The sequence below is a fragment of the Somniosus microcephalus genome, chromosome 15 (assembly GCF_052327205.1).
Source record: "Somniosus microcephalus isolate GS21.2 chromosome 15, FLI_Smic_1.0, whole genome shotgun sequence".
Taxonomy (NCBI): domain Eukaryota; kingdom Metazoa; phylum Chordata; class Chondrichthyes; order Squaliformes; family Somniosidae; genus Somniosus; species Somniosus microcephalus.
The window spans coordinates 66,096,452-66,116,740 of NC_141001.1; positions in this window are offsets into that span (position 1 = coordinate 66,096,452).

The following is a 20,289-nucleotide window of genomic DNA, read 5'->3' on the forward strand; positions in this document are numbered from 1 at the left end:
GTCGGAGATCACGGTGGAGTATCGAAGATCACGGGGGAGAGTTGGAGATCACGGGGGGAGTCGCAGATCACGGGTAGAGTCGGAGATCACGGTGGAGAGTCGCAGATCACGGGGAAGAGTCGGAGATCACGGGGGAGTCGGAGATCACGGGGGAGTCGGAGATCGCGGGGAGAGTCGGAGATCGCGGGGAGAGTCGGAGATCGCGGGGAGAGTCGGAGATCGCGGGGAGAGTCGGAGATCACGGGGGAGAGTCGGAGATCACGGGGAAAGTCGTAGATCACGGGCATAGTCACAGATCACGAGGGGTGTCGGAGATCACGGGGGGAGTCGCAGATCACCGGGAGTGTCGGAGATCACAGGGAGCGTCGGAGATCACGGGGGAGAGTTGGAGATCACGGGTAGAGTCGGAGATCATGGGGGAGAGTCGCAGATCACGGAGAGAGTCGCAGATCACAGGGGAGAGTCGGAGATCACGGCGGGAGTCAGAGATCAAGGGGAGGGTCGCAGACCATGGGGGAGAGTCGGAGATCACGGGGGAGAGTCGGAGATCACGGGGGGAGTCGCAGATCATGGGGAGAGTCAGAGATCACGGGGAGAGTCGGGGATCACGGGGGAGAGTCGCAGATCACGGGGGGAGTCGCAGATCATGGGGAGAGTCAGAGATCACGGGGAGAGTCGAAGATCACAGGGGGAGTCGGAGATCACGGGGGAGAGTCAGAGATCACGGGGAAAGTCGTAGATCACGGGGGTCGTCACAGATCACGAGGGGTGTCGGAGATCATGGGGGGAGTCGCAGATCACGGGGAGAGTCAGAGATCACGGGGGAGAGTCGGAGAGCATGGGGAATGTCACAGATCACGGGGGGAGTCGGAGGTCACGGCGGGAGGGTAGTCGCTGATCCCGGGTGGAGTCGGAGATCCCGGGGGGGGTCGGAGATCTCGGGGAAAGTCACAGATCACGGGGGGAGTCGGAGATCATGGGGGGAGAGTCACAGATCGCGGGAGTGTCGGAGATAACGGGGGAGAGTCGGCGATCACGGGGAGAGTCGGAGATCAAGGGGGGAGTCACAGATCACGGGGGAGTCACAGATCGCGGGAGTGTCGGAGATCACGGGGGAGAGTCGGAGATCACGGGGAGATTCGGAGATCACGGGGGAAGTCACAGATCACGGGGGGGAGACGGAGATCATGGGGGGCAGTCACAGATCACAGGGAGAGTCACAGATCACGGGGGGAGTCGCAGATCACGGGGAGAGTCGGAGATAACGGGGAGAGTCGGAGATCATGGGGAGAGAGTCGGAGATGACGGGGAGAGTCGGAGATCACGGGGGAGAGTCGGAGAGCATGGGGAACGTCACAGATCACGGGGAGAGTCGGAGATCACGGGGGGAGCCGGAGGTCACGGTGGGGGTGGTGGGAGTCGCTGATCCCGAGGGGAGTCGGAGATCCCGGGGGGAATCGGAGATCCCGGGGAGAATCACAGATCACGGGGGGAGTCGGAGATCGCGGGGGTAGAGTCACAGATCGCGGGAGTGTCGGAGATCACGGGGGAGAGTCGGCGATCACGGGGAGAGTCAGAGATCATAGGGGAAGTCACAGGTCACTGGGGGGGGGAGACGGAGATCATGGGGGGAGTCACAGATCATGGGGGGAGTCAGAGATCACGGGGGGAGTCGCAGATCACGAGGGAGAGTCGCAGATCACGGGGAGAGTCACAGATCACGGGGGGAGTCGCAGATCACGGGGGGAGTCGCAGATCACGGGGAGAGTCGGAGGTCACGGGGAGAGTCGGAGATCACGGGGAGAGAGTCGGAGATCACGGGGAGAGTCGGAGATCACGGGGAGCGTCGGAGATTACGGGGAGAGTCGGAGAACACGGGGAGAGTCGGAGATCACGGGGAGAGTCGGAGGTCACGGGGGAGAGTCACAGATCACGGGGGAGAGTTGGAGATCATGGGGGAGAGTCGGAGATCACGGGGAAAGTCGTAGATCACGGGGGTAGTCACAGATCACGAGGGGTGTCGGAGATCACGGGGGAGTCGCAGATCACGGGGAGTGTCGGAGATCACGGGAAGAGTCGGCGATCACGGGGGAGAGTTGGAGATCATGGGGGAAAGTCACAGATCACGGCGGGAGTCGCAGATCACAGGGGAGAGTCGGAGATCCCGGGGGGAGTCGCAGATCACGGGGAAAGTCGGAGATCACGGGGGAGAGTCGCAGATCACGGGGAGAGTCGCAGATCACGGGGAGAGTCGCAGATCACAGGGGAGCGTCGGAGATCACAGGGGAGCGTCGGAGATTACGGGGGGAGTCGGAGATCACGGGTAGAGTCGGAGATCATGGGGGAGAGTCGCAGATCACGGAGAGAGTCGCAGATCACAGGGGAGAGTCGGAGATCACGGCGGGAGTCAGAGATCAAGGGGAGGGTCGCAGATCATGGGGGAGAGTCGGAGATCACGGGGGAGAGTCGGAGATCACGGGGGAGAGTCGGAGATCACGGGGGGAGTCGGAGATGACGGGGGAGAGTCGGAGATCACTGGGTGAGCGTCGGAGATGACGGGGAGAGTCGGAGATCACGGGGGAGAGTCGGAGAGCTTGGGGAACGTCACAGATCATGGGGAGAGTCGGAGATCACGGGGGGAGTCGGAGGTCACGGGGCGGGGGGAGTCGCTGATCCCGGGGGGAGTCGGAGATCCCGGGGAGAGTCACAGATCACGGGGGGAGTCGGAGGTCACGGGGGAGAGTCACAGATTGCGGGAGTAGTCGGAGATCACGGGGAGAGTCGGAGATCACGGGGAGAGTCGGAAAACACGGGGAGAGTCGGAGAATACAGGGAGAGTCGGAGATCACGGGGGAGAGCCGAAGATCACGGGGGGAGTCGCAGATTACAGGGAGAGTCACAGATCACGGGGGAGAGTCGGAGATCACGGGGGGAGTCGGAGATCACGGGAGGAGTCAGAGATCGGGGGGGAGTCGGAGGTCACGGGGAGAGTCGCAGGTCACGGGGAGAGTTGGAGATCATGGGGAGAGAGTCAGAGATCATGGGGAGAGAGTCGGAGATCACGGGGGAGTCGCAGATCACAGGGAGAGTCGGAGATCATGGGGGGAGTCGCAGATCATGGGGAGAGTCGCAGATCACGGGGGGAGTCGGAGATGACGGGGAGAGTCGAAGATCACTGGGTGAGAGTCGGAGATGAAGGGGAGGGTCGGAGATCATTGGGGAGAGTCGGAGAGCATGGGGAGCATCACAGATCATGGGGAGAGTCGGAGATCACGGGGGGAGTTGGAGATCACGGGGTGGGGGGCGAGTCGCAGATCCCGGAGGGAGTCGGAGGTCCCGGGGGGAGTCGGAGATCCCGGGGGGAGTCGGAGATCACGGGGGAGAGTAGGAGATCACGGGGGGAGTCGGAGTCACAGGGGAGAGTCGCAGATCACGGGTGGAGAGTCAGAGATCACGGGTGGAGAGTCAGAGATCACGGGGAGAGTCGGGAATCACGGTGGGAGTCACAGATCATGGGGGGGTGTCACAGATCACGGGGGAGTCACAGATCATGGGGGGAGTCGGAGATCACGGGTGAGTCGCAGATCACGGGGGAGTCGCCGATCACGGGGGAGTCACCGATCACGGGGGAGAGTCGCAGGTCACGGGGAGAGTCGGAAATCACGGGGAGAGTCGGAGATCACGGGGGAGAGTCGGAGATCACTGGGGGGAGTCGGAGATCATGGGGAGAGTCACAGATCGTGGGGGAGTCGCAGATGACGGGGGAGAGTCGCAGATCACGGGGAGAGTCGGAGATCACGGGGGAGAGTCGCAGATCGCGGGAGAGTCGGAGATCACGGGGGAGAGGCGGAGATCACGTGGGGAGTCGGAGATCACGGGGGAGTCGCAGATCACGGGGGAGAGTCACAGATCACGGGGGTGTCGGATATCACGGGGGGAGAGTCGCAGATCGCGGGAGAGTCGGGGATCACGGGGGAGAGTCACAGATCCCGGGGGGAGTCGCAGATCACGGGGGGAGTCGCAGATCACGGGGGGAGTCGCAGATCACGGGGAGAGTCAGAGATCACGGGGAGAGTCGGGGATCACGGGGGAGAGTCGCAGATCACGGGGGGAGTCGCAGATCACGGGGAGAGTCAGAGATCACGGGGAGAGTCGGAGGTCACAGGGGGAGTCGGAGATCACGGGGGAGAGTCAGAGATCACGGGGAAAGTCGTAGATCACGGGGGTAGTCACAGATCACGAGGGGTGTCGGAGATCATGGGGGGAGTCGCAGATCACGGGGAGAGTCAGAGATCACGGGGGAGAGTCGGAGAGCATGGGGAATGTCACAGATCACGGGGGGAGTCGGAGGTCACGGCGGGAGGGTAGTCGCTGATCCCGGGTGGAGTCGGAGATCCCGGGGGGGGTCGGAGATCTCGGGGAAAGTCACAGATCACGGGGGGAGTCGGAGATCATGGGGGGAGAGTCACAGATCGCGGGAGTGTCGGAGATAACGGGGGAGAGTCGGCGATCACGGGGAGAGTCGGAGATCAAGTGGGGAGTCACAGATCACGGGGGAGTCACAGATCGCGGGAGTGTCGGAGATCACGGGGGAGAGTCGGAGATCACGGGGAGATTCGGAGATCACGGGGGAAGTCACGGATCACGGGGGGGAGACGGAGATCATGGGGGGCAGTCACAGATCACAGGGAGAGTCACAGATCACGGGGGGAGTCGCAGATCACGGGGAGAGTCGGAGATAACGGGGAGAGTCGGAGATCATGGGGAGAGAGTCGGAGATGACGGGGAGAGTCGGAGATCACGGGGGAGAGTCGGAGAGCATGGGGAACGTCACAGATCACGGGGAGAGTCGGAGATCACGGGGGGAGTCGGAGGTCACGGGGGGGGTGGTGGGAGTCGCTGATCCCGAGGGGAGTCGGAGATCCCGGGGGGAATCGGAGATCCCGGGGAGAATCACAGATCACGGGGGGAGTCGGAGATCGCGGGGGTAGAGTCACAGATCGCGGGAGTGTCGGAGATCACGGGGGAGAGTCGGCGATCACGGGGAGAGTCAGAGATCATAGGGGAAGTCACAGATCACTGGGGGGGGGAGACGGAGATCATGGGGGGAGTCACAGATCATGGGGGGAGTCAGAGATCACGGGGGGAGTCGCAGATCACGAGGGAGAGTCGCAGATCACGGGGAGAGTCACAGATCACGGGGGGAGTCGCAGATCACGGGGAGAGTCGGAGGTCACGGGGAGAGTCGGAGATCACGGGGAGAGAGTCGGAGATCACGGGGAGAGTCGGAGATCACGGGGAGCGTCGGAGATCACGGGGAGAGTCGGAGAACACGGGGAGAGTCGGAGATCACGGGGAGAGTCGGAGGTCACGGGGAGAGTCGGAGGTCACGGGGGAGAGTCACAGATCACGGGGGAGAGTTGGAGATCATGGGGGAGAGTCGGAGATCACGGGGAAAGTCGTAGATCACGGGGGTAGTCACAGATCACGAGGGGTGTCGGAGATCACGGGGGAGTCGCAGATCACGGGGAGTGTCGGAGATCACGCGAAGAGTCGGCGATCACGGGGGAGAGTTGGAGATCATGGGGGAAAGTCACAGATCACGGCGGGAGTCGCAGATCACAGGGGAGAGTCGGAGATCCCGGGGGGAGTCGCAGATCACGGGGAGAGTCGGGGATCACGGGGGAGAGTCGCAGATCACGGGGAGAGTCGCAGATCACGGGGAGAGTCGCAGATCACAGGGGAGCGTCGGAGATCACAGGGGAGCGTCGGAGATTACGGGGGGAGTCGGAGATCACGGGTAGAGTCGGAGATCATGGGGGAGAGTCGCAGATCACGGAGAGAGTCGCAGATCACAGGGGAGAGTCGGAGATCACGGCGGGAGTCAGAGATCAAGGGGAGGGTCGCAGATCATGGGGGAGAGTCGGAGATTACGGGGGAGAGTCGGAGATCACGGGGGAGAGTCGGAGATCACGGGGGGAGTCGGAGATCACGGGGGAGAGTCGGAGATCACTGGGTGAGCGTCGGAGATGACGGGGAGAGTCGGAGATCACGGGGGAGAGTCGGCGAGCTTGGGGAACGTCACAGATCATGGGGAGAGTCGGAGATCACGGGGGGAGTCGGAGGTCACGGGGCGGGGGGAGTCGCTGATCCCGGGGGGAGTCGGAGATCCCGGGGAGAGTCACAGATCACGGGGGGAGTCGGAGGTCACGGGGGGAGAGTCACAGATTGCGGGAGTAGTCGGAGATCACGGGGAGAGTCGGAGATCACGGGGAGAGTCGGAAAACACGGGGAGAGTCGGAGAATACGGGGAGAGTCGGAGATCACGGGGGAGAGCCGGAGATCACGGGGGAGAATCGGAGATCACGGGGGGAGTCGCAGATTACAGGGAGAGTCACAGATCACGGGGGAGAGTCGGAGATCACGGGGGGAGTCGGAGATCACGGGAGGAGTCGGAGATCGGGGGGGAGTCGGAGGTCACGGGGAGAGTCGCAGGTCACGGGGAGAGTTGGAGATCATGGGGAGAGAGTCAGAGATCATGGGGAGAGAGTCGGAGATCACGGGGGAGTCGCAGATCACAGGGAGAGTCGGAGATCATGGGGGGAGTCGCAGATCATGGGGGGAGAGTCACAGATCGCGGGAGTGTCGGAGATAATGGGGGAGAGTCGGAGATCACGGGGAGAGTCGGAGATCAAGGGGGGAGTCACAGATCACGGGGGGGAGACGGAGGTCATGGGGGGCAGTCACAGATCACAGGGAGAGTCACAGATCACGGGGGGAGTCGCAGATCACGGGGAGAGTCGGAGATAACGGGGAGAGTCGGAGATCATGGGGAGAGAGTCGGAGATGACGGGGAGAGTCGGAGATCACGGGGGAGAGTCGGAGAGCATGGGGAACGTCACAGATCACGGGGAGAGTCGGAGGTCACGGGGGGGGTGGTGGGAGTCGCTGATCCCGAGGGGAGTCGGAGATCCCGGGGGGAATCGGAGATCCCGGGGAGAATCACAGATCACGGGGGGAGTCGGAGATCGCGGGGGGAGAGTCACAGATCGCGGGAGTGTCGGCGATCACGGGGAGAGTCAGAGATCATAGGGGAAGTCACAGATCACTGGGGGGGGGAGTCAGAGATCACGGGGGGAGTCGCAGATCACGAGGGAGAGTCGCAGATCACGGGGAGAGTCACAGATCACGGGGGGAGTCGCAGATCACGGGGGAGAGTCGGAGATCATGGGGGAGAGTCGGAGATCACGGGGAAAGTCGTAGATCACGGGGGTAGTCACAGATCACGAGGGGTGTCGGAGATCACGGGGGAGTCGCAGATCACGGGGAGTGTCGGAGATCACAGGAAGAGTCGGCGATCACGGGGGAGAGTTGGAGATCACGGGGGAAAGTCACAGATCACGGCGGGAGTCGCAGATCACAGGGGAGAGTCGGAGATCCCGGGGGGAGTCGCAGATCACGGGGAGAGTCGGAGATCACGGGGGAGAGTCGCAGATCACGGGGAGAGTCGCAGGTCACGGGGAGAGTCGCAGGTCACGGGGAGAGTCGCAGATCACAGGGGAGCGTCGGAGATCACAGGGGAGCATCGGAGATTACGGGGGGAGTCGGAGTTCACGGGAGGAGTCGGAGATCACGGGGGGAGTCGGAGATCACGGGGAGAGTCGCAGATCATGGGGAGAGTCGCAGATCACGGGGAGAGTCGGAGATCACGGGGAGAGAGTCAGAGATCACGGGGAGAGAGTCAGAGATCACGGGGGGGAGTCGCAGATCACGGGGGGGAGGCGCAGATCACGGGGGGGGAGTCGCAGATCAAGGGGAGAGTCGGAGATGACGGGGAGAGTCAGAGATCACTGGGGAGAGTCGGAGGTCACGCGGGGTGGGGGGGGAGTCACTGATCCCGGGGGGAGTCGGAGATCCCGGGGAGAGTCACAGATCATGGGGGGAGTCGGAGATCACGGGGGGAGAGTCACAGATCGCGGGAGAGTCGGAGATCAAGGGGGAGAGTCAGAGATCATGGGGAGAGTCGGCGATCACGGGGGGAGTCACAGATCACGGGGGGGGAGTCGGAGATCACGGGGGGGAGTCACAGATCACGGGGGGAGTCGGAGATCACGGGGGGAGTCGCAGATCACGGGGGAGAGTCGCAGATCACAGGGAGTGTCGCAGATCACGGGGGAGAGTCGGAGATCACAGGGAGAGTCGGAGATCACAGGGAGAGTCGGAGATCACGTGGGAGAGTGGGAGATCACGGGGAGAATCGGAGATCACGGGGGAGAGTCGGAGATCACGGGGAGAGTCAGAGATCACAGGGAGAGTCGGAGATCACAGGGGGAGAGTCAGAGATCAAGGGGGGGGAGTCGGAGATCACAGGGAGAGTCACAGATAAAGGGGTGTCACAGATCACGGGGGGAGTCACAGATCGCGGGAGAGTCGGAGATCACGGGGGAGAGTCGGAGATCACGGGGGAGAGTCGCAGATCACGGGGGGAGTCGGAGATCACGGGGGAGAGTCGGAGATCACTGGGTGAGAGTCGGAGATTACGGGGGGGAGTCGGAGATCACGGGGGGAGTCGGAGTCACGGAGGAGAGTCGCAGATCACGGGGGGAGAGTCACAGATCACGGGGGGGTGTCACAGATCACAGGGGAGTCACAGATCATGGGGGGAGTCGGAGATCACGGGGGAGTCGCAGATCACGAGGGAGTCGCCGATCAAGGGGGAGAGTCGCAGGTCACGGGGGAGAGTCGCAGGTCACGGGGAGAGTCGGAGATCACGGGGAGAGTCGGAGATCACGGGGGAGAGTCACAGATCACGGGGGAGTCGCAGATCACGGGGGAGAGTCGCAGATCGCGGGAGAGTCGGAGATCACGGGGAGAGTCGGAGATCACGGGGGGAGAGTCGCAGATCGCGGGAGAGTCGGAGATCACGGGGTAGAGTCACAGATCACGGGGGGGAGTCACAGGTCGTGGGTGGGAGTCGCAGATCACGGGTGTTGTGTCGGTACCTTTCTACCTAGACACAATTTAGGACTCAGAACTCAGAGATTCAAACATGAAGTGCTTTATTGGAAGGAAAGGAAGTTCTGGCAAGTTCCGAACAAAGAGAGCTAAAACTTTAACAGAGAACACCCAACCATTTATCTCCTGTGACAGCGCCACCACAGGTGGGAGGAGAACACACAATACATAACATTTCCTCCCCTCTTAAATGGAAGGTCCACATTATTCCTCAACAGGTAAGTTACTTTCAATGCACTCAACGAACCTAGGGTAGAGGTAGACTGCCTCAAACCCTGACTTTACCCTGGGGTTTATTCTGCCCCAGTCTTGTGGGTAAGTCACTAAGCCTACAGATCCAAGCGTCTTGGAGGCCGCCGCTCTCTGACAGGATACCGGCGGTCATCGCTGGCTTCCGCAGCAGTAGGCATTGACACAGGCCTGGATGGAGAAGGTGCCTGTGTCAGTTGAAAGTCAGGAGTTTGCGCAGGTGGAACAGTCTCTTTGACTTCCTGTGTTGGAGAAGAGCACTGTGGCAAAGGATGCTGGTTTGCGGTATCATCCGGAAACAGTTCAGGCCAACCAGCCGCTGGAGCCTCAGTGGCTGTCTCTGCTCCTAGCAACAGTTATCTGTGTGTCTTCTCCAGACGACGTCCTCAGCAGTCTCAACCGTGTAAGACACAGGGCCCGTCTGCGCGATCACCGTAGCAGGAACCCATTTCGGTCCAGTGTTGTAGTTTCGAGCTAGGACGTGCTCTCCCGGATGAAACCGTCTCTCCTTGGCTCTTTTCTCTCTCTTTTCAACTTGAGCTTGTTGTTGACAATGGACAACCTGTTCTGCCCTTGGAGGTTTGAGTAAGTCAAAACTTGTCCGCAACTGCCTCTTTATCATGAGCGAAGCAGGGGAAGTTTTGGTTGTGGCATGCGGCTCGTTCCTGTAGGACAACAGGAAGCTGTTCAGACATTGGTGGATTGAGCCCTGACCTTGCGATGCCTTCAAGGCGTGCTTCAAAGTTTGCACAAACCTTTCTGCCTGGCCGTTAGTAGAGGGATGATAGGGCGCAGACCTGATGTGTTGGACACCATTCACATGCAGGAAGGTTGCAAACTCCTGTGATACAAATTGTGGACTGTTATCACTTACGAGTTGTTCTGGTGAGCCATAACGGCTGAACGTCTCACCAAGTTTCTCAATTGTTTTCTCTGCCGTGGTAGACCTCATCACAGCAACCTCCGGCCACTTGCTACGAGTGTCCACAACCACCATAAACATCTTCCCTTCGAAAGGACCAGCGAAGTCCACATGTACTCGCTGCCACACTTCTGCAGGCCAATCCCAGGGGTGTAGGGTTGCCAGCTGTGGAACATTCCGGACCCTTTGACATGGAGAACATGTTTTGGCTTTCTCCTCAATATTCCCATCGAGACCTGGCCACCAGAAGTAGCTTCTTGCCATTTCCTTCATCCGAACCATCCCACTGTGGCCTGTATGAAGTTGTTGCAGTATAGGTTCCCTCAGAGGTGGCGGAATGATGACACGGCGTCCCCAAAGAAGACAACCTGCCTGGATGGAGAGCTCATTTCTATTTGAAACGTAAGGTTTCAAACTAGGAGAATCTCCTATAGCTCTCCCTCGAATGACATCGTCCATTACCTCAGACAGGACTGGATCGTTGCGGGTGTACCTTCGCACCTGAACTGCAGTGACAGGTGCTCCCTCCACTTGTCTAAAGTAGAAGATGTCTATCTCACGAGGCTCTGGGGGAGTAACAGGCAAGGGTAGCCTCGAGAGACCGTCTGCGTTGCCGTGCAAGTCTGATTTGCGATATTTGATGTCGTATGTGTCTCCTGACAACAGTAAAGCCCACCTTTGCACCCTGCTTGCAGCGAGAGACAGAATTCCGGTGTGGGGCCCGAAGATTGAAGTCAATGGACGGTGGTCCGTCAGGAGTGTGAACCTTCTCCCAAACAGGTACTGATGAAATTTTCGAATTCCAAAAACGATTCCCAAGGCCTCGCGCTCGATCTGCGCATAGTTACTCTCGGCCTTGTTCAAGGTGCGTGATGCGAAGGCGATAGGTTTCTCTTCACCCGAAGGCATGATGTGGGATATTACTGCTCCCACACCATATGGTGATGCATCACATGCTAGCTGCACGGGTAGCTTTGGGTCGAAGTGTGTCAGGACCTCCGAATTCAGCAATGCTTTCTTTGCTTGGGCGAAAGCTTCGTTGCACAGTTCAGTCCATTTCCATGTTTTGCCTTGACATAGCAACTGATGTAACGGCTTCAGCAATGTTGCTAACTCTGGAATAAACTTCCCACAGTAGTTAAGTAGCCCCAGAAATGAACGTAACTGGCTCACATTCTGGGGTGCTGGGGCCTCCACGATCGCCTTGACCTTTGGCGGCGCCTTATGCAGGCCAGTAGCGTCAATCACATGCCCCAGGTACTCAACTGAAGCCTGAAAGAATTCTCATTTGTCTTTACGAACTCTGAGTCCGTACTCTTTCAGTCGTTGTAGTGTCGCATCTGTTAAGTCTGTGTGTTATAGTGATAATTACTACACAGACTACAAGAGTAAATTAAACAGGTCTTTACTGGTTGGAGGTAGGGACTATACTGAATACAAGATTACTACACAGTGCTTATATACCGGTGTGGTCACCACCGGTATTACGTATACAGCAGCCAGAGAAAGTAGTACATCTCTTAAGGTGGAACAGGCTTAAGTTCTCTTAAGGTGGAACAGGTTACATACACCACAATCCTCCCTTTTTAGCTTAACAGTCATATCCCCATTTAACATAACATAATAACATATATACATATATAACTTCAGGTATAACAGTTCAAAGGTTCAGTCTCTCAGGGGGCTTTCTGATGCGGCTTGGATAACGCCTCTCAGTAGTCTCTGATTCTTGTTGTTGAGGTGCCTCCTCTATTTGGTTTCCAATGTATTGGGTGTCATCATCATCAAGTACATTCCCTGCCGAGGTAGATGCTTCAGGTTCATTAACGTCTTCCACAGCTGTCGCTGTCACAACCATGGGTTCGACCCTTGCTCTCGACTCTACCAGTTGATCCGCATGACGCCTTATCACATTATGACCAATGTCTACTGTGTACATCAGAGGTCCTTGTCTGGCCCGAATTGTTCCGGACTGCCATTTTTCGTTTCCATAGCCCCTTGCCAACACTGGTTGTCCTACATCGAAAGTTCGAGTGGTCTTGTTGTTAATATGCCGAAACTGTTTGTTTTCCACTTCCCTCCGCACATTTGGTTTTAACAAGTCCAACTTGGACCGCAACCTCCTGTTATAAAACATCATGGCAGGACTTTGGTTAGTCACTGCATGATCGGCGTTTCGATAGGACATCAGGAACTTGTCGACCTTGTGTTGCAGCGGAATCTGATCATCGTTCATGGCCCTAATTGCCTTTTTGAATGTCTGGACAAATCTTTCAGCCAACCCGTTTGTCGCCGGATGATATGGGGCAGAGGTATAATGTTTTACTCCATTCTTCTTTAAGAATTGTCGGAATTCTTCCGATACAAACTGTGGTCCGTTGTCCGAACAGATCTGTTCTGGCAATCCGTTCCTTGCGAATATTGTTCTTAACACCGCAATTGTCTTTTCTGAAGTAGTGGTATTCATCTTGATGACTTCTGGCCATTTGGAATGTGCGTCCACCGCGATTAGGAACATGGAGTCCATGAATGGACCAGCAAAGTCAATGTGTACACGTTGCCATGGGGCTGAAGGCCATTCCCATGGGTGTAGTGGTGCTATCGGAGGTGCATTTTGCACTTTTTGGCACCCAGCGCAGCTTTTCGTTAACTCCTCAATCTGTTGGTCAATACCCGGCCACCATACATAAGCCCTAGCAAGACTTTTCATTTTAACTCCCCCCAGATGACCTTCATGCAGTTCGTTTAAAACTCTTTCCCTTAACTTGGGAGGAATAATCACTCTTGTCCCGTACATCAAGGTGCCATGGCAGACAGACAGCTGGTCTCGCCTTGCCGAAAATGCCGGTAACAGAGGATCACCCCGTGTTGGCCATCCTTTCACTGTCACCTCGTAGACTCTGGACAGTGTCGGGTCGTTCCTGGTTTCTCTTTCAATACTTGCATTGGTGACTGGTAAACACTCGATGATGGTCGAATGAAATAACTCAACAGGGTCAACTTTCGTCATGTCTTCTTCTTCAGGTAGTGGCAGGCGCGACAGCCCATCAGCATTGCCATGCTGTTTCGTACCTTTGAATTCTATTTGATATTGATGTGCCCCGAGGAAAAGAGACCATCTCTGGAGACGCTGCGCTGTCATCACCGAAACACCCTTCTTAGGGTTAAAAATGGATACCAACGGTTGGTGGTCTGTCAGAAGTGTGAATTTTTGGCCCTGCAGGTAATGATTAAACTTCTTCACTCCCCATACAAGGCTAAGAGCCTCCCTATCGATCTGCGCATAGTTGCGCTCAGCGGAGGTCAATGATCTGGATGCAAATGCGACTGGCCTTTCCGTGCCATTTGGCAACTTGTGTGAGAGTACTGCCCCAATACCATATGGAGAAGCATCACAAGCCAACCGAATAGGCAGTGTCGGGTTGAAGTGAGCCAACACTTCCTCTGAGGTGATCAATTCTTTGCTTTTGCGAAATGCCTTCTTACAGTTTTCGCCCCATTCCCATGGTACCCCTTTCTGTAAAAGAGCATTTAACGGGTGCAGTACCGTGGATAGATTTGGCAGAAATTTATGGTAATAATTAATTAATCCTAGAAACGACCTCAACTGAGAGACATTCTCCGGAGCAGGAGCCTTTACAACTGCCTCAATCTTGTCAGGAGACTTATGAAGCCCCTCCCGGTCAATGACATGGCCACAGTACGAGATCCGCTTCTGGAAGAACTCACATTTCTGCCGATTTACTCTAAGTCCATACTCTTTCAGTCTGTTGAGCACCAGTTCCAAGTTTGCGAGATGTTGTTCATCACCATCACCTGTGATCAGAATATCATCCAGGTAACATTGTGTGCCTGGAATTCCCTGTAATACCTGCTCCATGGCCCTCTGCCAAATTGCTGGAGCCGATGCCACTCCAAAAACCAGCCTATTGTACCGGTACAACCCTCGATGCATGTTGATCGTGAGGTATTGGCGTGACTCTTCCTCAACCTCCATCTGCAAGTACGCCTGCGCCAGGTCTATCTTGGTGAAGTGTTTCCCGCCAGACAATGAAGCGAAAATATCCTCAATCCGTGGAAGCGGATACTGCACCGTGTGAAGCACCGGATTAACGGTGATTTTGAAATCTCCACAGATGCGAACCTTCCCTGGATCTCCTGGCTTGTTGCTCGCAGGACGTTTCATAATGGGAACAATGGGCGTAGCCCACTCACTCCAATCTACCTTAGACAGTACACCGGAACATTCTAATGCTTCCAGTTCCGCTTCAACAGTAGGTCGTATTGCATAGGGTACCGGTCTGGCTTTAAAAAATTTTGGTTGTGCATGTTCATCAATCTTGATGTTTGCCGTAATTCCTCTCAGTGTTCCCAGTCCCTGCTGGAACACCTCTTTAGCATCATCCAATATTCTGGATAATCGTTTAGGTTTGACATCTGTTTCCCCGGAATCTACCGTTAGTGCCTTCAAGGAGTGCCAGTCCATATTCATTTTCCTAATCCACTCCCGTCCTAGTAGTGGTGGACCTCCTTCAGGTAGCACATATAAGTCCATTACTTGGCTTTCTTCGCCCTTGTGGACGACTTCTACCTCTATTTTTCCCATGGGGTACACTCTTTGCCCCGTGTATGTTTTCAATATAATCTCCGTATCCTGTAGGGGAATATGTTGGAATAACCTTCTGTAATCTTTCTTATTCATGACCGTCAATGCCGATCCAGTGTCCAATTCCATTTTTACTTGGACTCCTGCTATCTGAAGAGTGACCCAAATTGTCTGGAGATCTGCATCCTTACCAACGTTGTGTACTCTTAAGCTATCCAGTTCATTACTGCTAGCGTCTGAACCTGACTTCTGTTCGGTCAAACTGTTCTTTGTCACCTTGTGTACCTTTGCGTATTTTCCTTGCGATGACTTTTTGTTGCTGGTCTTCTTTCCTGACCGGCATACTTTAGCTATGTGGCCAAGCCTGCCACACGTTCTGCATTCTTGGTTTTTAAACCAACACTGGTTCTGATCGTGCGTTGTCTTTCCACAACGATAACATTTGACAGAACTCAAACCCAATTTGTTTGTACCGAGTTCCGGTGACCGTAGCTGCATTACTGCCGTGCCTCTCGCTGCGGCTTCATGTGCTGCTGCCATAGTGACCGCCTTCTCAAGCGTCAGCTCATTCTCCTCGAGCAGTCGCTTTTGTGTATCCTGTTTAAATAAACCACACACAAATTTATCTCGTAGTGCCTCTGTCAGTCCCGTTCCAAACTGACAACATTTTGCTAGCTTACGTAATTCCATCAAATATTCAGCATTGCTTTCATTCTGCAGCTGCCTTCTGTCGTAAAATTTAAATCATTCCGCTAGCATCAGCGGTGTGGGGTTTAGATGATTTTTCAGGACAGTAACAATCTCATCGAACGTCTTATCCGCCGGTTCATCTGGTGATAACAGGTGTTTCAATTGCCCGTATGTCTTCGCACCCATTAAATTTAATAATGGTAGTGCTTTATCTGCATCAGGAATTTTATTTGCCTTACAATAATTTTGTATGCGTTCTACATACATGGCCCAATCTTCGATGTCACTATCAAAGGTATTAATGTTCCCATGTTTAGGCATCGTTGCAATTTATCGTATTTTTATGTTATCCAAGATGGCGGCTTCCCGCTCTTGTCATCGTCTTCCGCCCACAAAATGGCGGTTTTCCCGCGATTGGCGGTCTTCAACCGTCCCCCGACGCCGTCTCTGCTTCACCGTGGCTCTTGCGCCTTCAGTTTCCCCAGACGCTGCGCCTTTTAGCCCGAATGCGGCCCTTATCTCCGGTCGCGATCGATGTCCCCGCGCTGCGCCTCTCGCTCGAAAGCGGCCCGGCCCTTATCTCCGGTCGCGATCGATCTCACCGCCCTTATTCCTCCGTCTTCCCAGCCCTGTCTGTGCAGCCAACGCGGTTGACTTTCTGTCGCGTCGCTGCCCGGCTTACCCACCACCGAGGTAGAAAGAAGAAAGCTGACAGTCGCTGATGGAGGCTTCGAGGTCAGGATGTCTTCTGCACTCCGGTTTCTCGATGCCTGCCGCTCGACGTGTCTCCCAGTAGGGTGATGAGGGTGGAAACCTCTCTTCGACGTCCTGTCTGTGGACGAAGCCGCCGTGGAAATAACTGCCGCAGGGTAAGAATCGGACTCGTCGCCACTGTTAAGTCTGTGTGTTATAGTGATAATTACTACACAGACTACAAGAGTAAATTAAACAGGTCTTTACTGGTTGGAGGTAGGGACTATACTGAATACAAGATTACTACACAGTGCTTATATACCGGTGTGGTCACCACCGGTATTACGTATACAGCAGCCAGAGAAAGTAGTACATCTCTTAAGGTGGAACAGGCTTAAGTTCTCTTAAGGTGAAACAGGTTACATACACCACAGCATCCAAGTTCAGAAGATGATCCTCCTCATTTGTCCCAGTGACAAGGATGTCGTCCAGGTAGCACTGGACTCCTGGCAGTCCACTCAAAATCTGATCCATTGCCCTTTGGAATAGAGCAGGGGCCGACGTAATTCCAAACGGAAGGCGGCAGTACCTGTATAGCCTCTTGTGTGTCACAATTGTCAGCAGCTCCTTTGATTTGTCATCGACATGCATTTGTAGATAAGCCTGGCATAAGTCTATTTTGCTGAACTTTTGCCCTCCGGCCAGGCCCGTAAAAAGATCATCAATGAGGGGAAGAGGGTACTGTTCCACAGACAGCACCGGGTTAATAGTCACTTTAAAATCCCCGCAGATTCGAACAGATCCATCCTTTTTCAGGACAGGAACAATGGGTGTGGCCCATTTGCTCACGCTCACAGGCTCCAGGACTCCATTCTCGACTAAGGCCTCCAAGTTAGCCTCAACTTTTGGCCTAATTGCATAGGGTACAGGTCGGGCTTTGTGAAACTTCGGCTTGCTGTCAGGTTTAATGTCCAGTCTCACGCTGATCTTTTTCATGCTCCCAAGTTCCCCATTGAAGAGTTCTGCATGTTTGTTTAACACTGCAGTCAGACCTGACTCCCCTTTTGACATCATGCGGACTGCAGGCCAGTCCAGCGTGATTTTCTCTAGCCACGCACGTCCCAGTAGCGATGGGTAATTTCCCTTTACCACATATAGTGGCAGTTTTGCAGTCTGTCCGTTCAATTTAACTGTCACCTCAATGACGCCTCTCATGGCCACAGGTTCGCCGGTATACGTCTTTAGCACAATGTTTGTTGGCTGAAGGGTAAGATGCTTTAGCATTTTGTTGTAGACAGTGTCTGAAACAAGGGACACAGCCGCGCCTGTGTCCACCTCCATCCGCACTGATTGTCCCTCCACCAGTGGTGACACCCAGTAGCCATTTGAACCACCTGCAACCGTCAGTATGTGCACCTCTTCCTCCTCAGAGGTGTCGCTCCCCTCTGTTTTGCTTGTTCCATCATACTGCACTGAATGAACACTCTTTTTCCTCTCTTGTCCAAATACAGACATTTTGCTTCCATGCTTCCCAGCTCTGCCTGTTCTTTTTTTACCTCTACAGGCGCGTTCAATGTGACCCTTTTTGCCACAATTTCGGCATTCCAGCTCCGTACACCAGCAGTCATTAGCGTGATGGCCCATTTTCCCACAACGGTAACATGTGCCGTTCCGCGCACCTTTAGGCTCAGACGACACCTTGTGAACTCTCCCTGTTGAACTCAACTGGTGAGCCTCCTTTTCCACCATCTCCATGGAGACACTAACTTCAATGGCCTTTTCAAGAGTAAGGTTGTCCTCAGTAAGAAGGCGCTTCTGTGTGGCTGCATTTTGCAGACCACACACAAGTCTGTCTCTAATGGTGTCATTCAGCACCTCCTTGAATTGGCAGTGTTCCGACAACCTTTTTAAAGCAGCAATAAGCATCGTCACTGATTCCCCCTCCTCTTGATTCCGTTTGTGAAATCTAAATCTCTCAGCAATAACCAGAGGTTTTGGTGAAAAATGTGCTCCAGGAATTTCCACTAGTTGCTTATATGTTTTAGTTCCTGGCTTATCTGGCTGCACGAGGCTACGAAGTAAATTGAAAGTCTTCGGACCAATTACACTCAAAAAGGTAGGCACGACCTTTTCATTTGCCACCGCATTCGCCAATACAAAATAGTCAAAACGTTCCGTATATGCGCTCCATTGCTCCACATTTTCATCAAAATCACCGATGTTTCCTAATATAGTCACTTTAAAATTAAATTTTCTGTTTACTCACTGCACCCGTAACGTACGCAGATTCATCCGCTCCTCGTTGCCACTTGTTGTGTCGGTACCTTTCTACCTAGACACAATTTAGGACTCAGAACTCAGAGATTCAAACATGAAGTGCTTTATTGGAAGGAAAGGAAGTTCTGGCAAGTTCCGAACAAAGAGAGCTAAAACTTAACAGAGAACACACAACCATTTATCTCCTGTGACAGCGCCACCACAGGTGGGAGGAGAACACACAATACATAACAACGGGGGGGAGTCGCAGATCACGGGGGGGAGGGGAGTCGCAGATCACGGGGGAGAGTCACAGATCGTGGGGGGGAGTCGCAGATCACGGGGGCGAGGGGAGTCGCAGATCACGGGGGAGAGTCACAGATCACGGGGGAGTCGCAGCTCACGGGGGGAGTCACAGATCGTGGGGGGGAGTCGCAGATCGGGGGGGTCGCAGATCACAGGGGGAGTCGCAGATCACGGGGGAAGTCACAGATCACGGGGGAGAGTCACAGATCGGGCGGGGAGTCGCAGATTACGGGGGAGATTCATAGATCGTGGGGGGGAGTCGCAGATCACGGTGGGGAGTCGCAGATCACGGGGGGGAGGGGAGTCGCAGATCACGGGGGGAGTCGCAGATCGTGGGGGGGAGTCGCAGATCGTGGGGGCGGGGAGGAGGGGAGTCACTGATTGCAGGGCGAGTACAGAGATAAGCTTGTTGGGCCTGGGAGAAACACTTCTGCTGCTCCTGGTTCACAAGCAGAGCTGTAAATGCACTAACCGCATAGATCCAGCCCTTCTTGGATTAGAAGGAACCCACTGTGCCAGAGTTAGCTCTTCAATTGGTGCTATATGTGCCAACCTTATTTCTCTAACTTTTACCCATTTCCTTTTATATTATCCTTTTTCAAATACTTATCCCATTTCCTTTGAAATTATATCTTCGTCCCAGTCCTAATGGCCACTTGTGGTAAAGTTTCTGGGGGTGCGCTGTTTTTTTTCTGCGCAATTCCTCCGAAAGCGGCAAAACCAGCACAAAAGATCACGGAATTTTAAGCGCACATTACATTCAGCGCAACTTGAGTTTCTGCGATCTTTTGTGCTGGTCTAAAAAATATTGCGCTAGATACTGGCCCTGCCCACAAAATGCCCCCAGGATGAATTACTCACCATTGGGAGTCGGTTTTATTCTTAAACGCCCGACAGGGTGGAGTTAAAAATGAGCGGATTACCGACCCGCTCAGATCCCAATATTAACCTGCAGGATTTCGCAGGCAGATGAGGCAACTGCCTAAATTTATGCAAATCAGGGTCGTATTACCCTGATGCAATTATTTCTGGGGCCCGGGTGGGGAAGCTGCTCGGCAGTGGGTGATGTCCCGCTCGGCAGAAACATGCCTTCAGCTGGTCTGCGGACAGAAGATGCAGAAGGTTCAGGCTAAAACTTTGCTGTTTCGGTCCCGGAGGAGCAAGAGTGCTTCTCTGGGCCCTACAAGGAAAGTCTGGGTCTCCCCGCTCCTGGTCATCGCCCACTGTCCCTCGCGAAACCCCTTCTCTGCCACTTACCTCGAAGCCAGCCGGCAGCCAACGGCTACTCAATCTTCTCCTGCTGCCAACCTCTCTGCACCCTCTTCACACACACCCTGGGCCGGAAGCGGACCAGTAGCATTTGAATGAGGCCTGATGATTAAAATCCCAGTGGACTCCTGCTGCCTCTGCCAGGCAGAAAATTAACTGGCCGGAGCAGATTCCCACCAGAAATTCACTCAGAGTTAAATTCTGCCCCTAGCTACAAAAAAAGATTTCAGAATCTGTCCCACAGGAAAGACTAATAACCCACGTCAACAGTCTACACAATAAA